The sequence below is a fragment of the Aegilops tauschii genome, chromosome 5 (genome assembly GCF_002575655.3).
Source record: "Aegilops tauschii subsp. strangulata cultivar AL8/78 chromosome 5, Aet v6.0, whole genome shotgun sequence".
Classification (NCBI taxonomy): Eukaryota; Viridiplantae; Streptophyta; class Magnoliopsida; order Poales; family Poaceae; genus Aegilops; species Aegilops tauschii.
The window spans coordinates 375,901,921-375,905,743 of record NC_053039.3 but is presented as its reverse complement, the minus strand read 5'-3'; positions in this window follow the sequence as shown (position 1 = coordinate 375,905,743).

The following is a 3,823-nucleotide window of genomic DNA, read 5'->3' as shown; positions in this document are numbered from 1 at the left end:
GTCCAAATAAAAAATAAAAAAATGAGAGAAAAAGAGAGAAGGGACAATGTTACTATCCTTTTTCCACACTTGTGCTTAAAAGTAGCACCATGATCTTCATGATAGAGAGTCTCCTATGTTGCCACTTTCATATACTAGTGGGAATTTTACATTATAGAACTTGGCTTGTATATTCCAGTGATGGGCTTCCTCAAAATGCCCTAGGTCTTCGTGAGCAAGCGAGTTGGATGCACACCCACTTAGTTTCTTTTGTTGAGATTTCATACACTTATAGCTCTAGTGCGTCCGTTGCATGGCAATCCCTACTCACTCACATTGATACCTACTGATGGGCATCTCCATAGCCCGTTGATACGCCTAGTTGATGTGAGACTATCTTCTCCTTTTTGTCTTCTCCACAACCACCATTCTATTCCACATATAGTGCTATGTCCATGGCTCATGCTCATGTATTGCGTGAAGATTGAAAAAGTTTGAGAACATCAAAAGTATGAAACAATTGCTTGGCTTGTCATCGGGGTTGTGCATGATTAAATACTTTGTGTGATGAAGATAGAGCATAGCCAGACTATATGATTTTGTAGGGATAACTTTCTTTTGCCATGTTATTTTGAGAAGACATGATTGCTTCGTTAGTATGCTTGAAGTATTATTATTTTCATGTCAATATTAAACTTTTGTCATGAATCTTTCGGATCTGAACATTCATGCCACAATAAAGGAAATTACATTGAGAAATATGCTAGGTAGCATTCCACATCAAAAATTCTGTTTTTATCATTTACCTACTCGAGGACGAGCAGGAATTAAGCTTGGGGATGCTTGATACGTCTCCAACGTATCTATAATTTTTGATTGTTCCATGCTATTATATTATCTGTTTTGGATGTTTAATGGGCTTTACTAAGCACTTTTATATTATTTTTGGGACTAACCTACTAACCGAAGGCCGAGTGCAAATTGTTGTTTTTTTTGCCTATTTCAGTGTTTCGCATAAAAGGAATATCAAACGGAGTCCAAACGGAATGAAACCTTCGGGAGAGTTATTTTTGGAACAAACGTGATCCAGAGGACTTGGAGTGGACGTCAAGAAAAAAGCGAGGAGGCCACGAGGTAGGGAGGCGCGCCTGCCCCCCTGGGCGCGCCCCCCACCCTCGTGAGCCCCTCGCAGCTCCACCGACCTACTTCTTCCTCCTATATATACCCATATACCCCAAAAACATCCAAGAGCACCACGAAACCCTATTTCCACTGCTGCAACCTTCTGTACCTGTGAGATCCCATCTTGGGGCCTTTTCCGGTGCTTCGCCGGAGGGGGAATCGATCACGGAGGGCTACTACATCAACACCATAGCCTCTTCGATGATATGTGAGTAGTTTACCATAGACCTTCGGGTCCATAGTTATTAGCTAGATGGCTTCTTCTCTCTCTTTGGATATCAATACAAAGTTCTCCTCGATCTTCTTGGAGATCTATTCGATGTAACTCTTTTTGCGGTGTGTTTGTTGAGATCCGATGAATTGTGGGTTTATGATCAAGATTATCTACGAACAATATTTGAACCTCCTCTGAATTCTTTTATGTATGATTGGTTATCTTTGCAAGTCTCTTCAAATTATTAGTTTGGTTTGGCCTCCTAGATTGATCTTTCTTGCAATGGGAGAAGTGCTTGGCTTTGGGTTCAATCTTGCGGTGTCCTTTCCCAGTGACAGCAGGGGCAGCAAGGCACGTATTGTATTGTTGCCATCGAGGATAAAAAGATGGGGTTTATATCATATTGCTTGAGTTTATCCCTCTACATCATGTCATCTTGCCTAATGTGTTACTCTGTTCTTATGAACTTAATACTCTAGATGCATGCTGGATAGCGGTCGATGTGTGGAGTAATAGTAGTAGATGCAGAATCGGTTCGGTCTACTTGTCGCAGACGTGATGCCTATATACATGATCATGCATAGACATTCTATCAATTGCTCGACAGTAATTTGTTCACCCACCGTAATACTTATGATATCTTGAGAGAAGCCACTAGTGAAACCTATGGCCCCCGGGTCTATTTTCCATCATATAAAGTTTGCAATCTATTTTTACTTTGCATTCTTTACTTTTCAATCTATATCATAAAAATACCAAAAATATTTATCTTATTATCTCTATCAGATCTCACTTTTTGCAAGTGGCCGTGAAGGGATTGACAACCCCTTTATCGCGTTGGTTCCAAGGTTCTTATTTGTTTGTGTAGGTACGAGGCGACTTGCGTGTAGTCTCCTACTGGATTGATACCTTGGTTCTCAAAAACTGAGGGAAATACTTACGCTACTTTGCTGCATCACCCTTTCCTCTTCAAGGGAAAAACCAACGCAAGCTCAAGAGGTAGCAATGCCCATCCCCTGGAGGGTTTTTGCATACAGAATGTTCAATCCACTGCCACCATCCATGAGTACTTTGCGCAGTCGAGTGCCTCCAACGACTGGGTCGACCACCAAAGCTTGCCGCCCGGGGGTAGCAACATGAGCTGGTTGTTCCGACTGGTCGAAGGTGATCGGAGTCTTTGACCACTTGAGGTATGTTGTAGTTGCAGGAGCAACCATGTTCACCTCTCTGTTGATGACTTTCAGTCGACTTTTGCTCTCAACGTCAGCAAAAATCACTAAAGTTGCATTGACCTTCGGGTAATCATCTACCTTGTCTTCATCTTCATCCTTATCGGAGCTTTTCTCACTCTGTTGCCCTTCACGGAACTGCTGGATAAGGAATCTGCACTGTTGAGTGGTGTGTTTAGGCAAAATCAAGTTGCCTTCTTCATCTTTCTTCGTGTTTATGGGACACGGTAAATCCAGGACGTCTTGGCCCGACTGATCCTTCAATTTCTTGGGTGTCCACTGTCCTTTGGGCTTCCCCTTGAACTTCCCTTGGGTATTTACCACTACGGCTTCAGCCTGGCCTGCGGCTTCAGCTTTGCGTTTCTGCTTCCGACTAGGATTTCCGCCCCCAGCGTTGGGGTCGACTGACTTCCCTTTGCCATTACGGAGTCGGTACTCTTCTTCACCATTTGCGTACCGAGTGGCTATCTCCATCATCCGATTCTTCAGTGTGAGCTCTCTGTACCGTACACCTTCCTTGAAAGCGCAGACTGCTTGGTGCTCTGAAACAATTCTCCACCAGATGGTGAAGTGTAGCCCACCGCTGGATGTAATCCCTCAAAGTTTCATTCGGCTTTTGGATGCAATACTGCAACTCAGACAGCCCAACGGGATGCTTGCAAGTGCCTTCAAATGTCTTGATAAACACTGGGGCCAAATCTTCCCAACAGAAAATGCTAGAAGGGGCCAACTGATTCAGCCAGGCCCTAGCCGAGCCTTCAAGCATCTAGGGCAGGTGCTTCATGGCTACCTCATCGTTGCCTCCACCGATCTGCACTACCACTCGGTAATCTTCCAACCACGTGTCTGGCTTTGACTCGCCAGTAAACTTGCTTACTCCTGCAGCCAATCTGAAGTTGGGAGGAATCTCAACAGCTCGAATGGCTCTGCTGAAATACTCGGGTCCAGAGGCGAACACTCTGCTCCCACTCGGGTAATCTTGGTCCAAACCTTCTCTGTTAGCTCTGCCTCTGTCAACCAAGTCATGTACAAGGACTGACCTTGCATCAAACCCGGGCTCTCGGGGGTCGACTGGGATCCTCCGCTCGTCGCCGTATGGGCGCCTGTCATCGTACCGTCGGGGCGTGTACGAGCCGCCCCTCGGAGGGGTCATAGGCACTCAACGACGGTCATCACAATGGTATCGAGGGTCAAACTGCCTGTGGCCTCGACCCAGGTA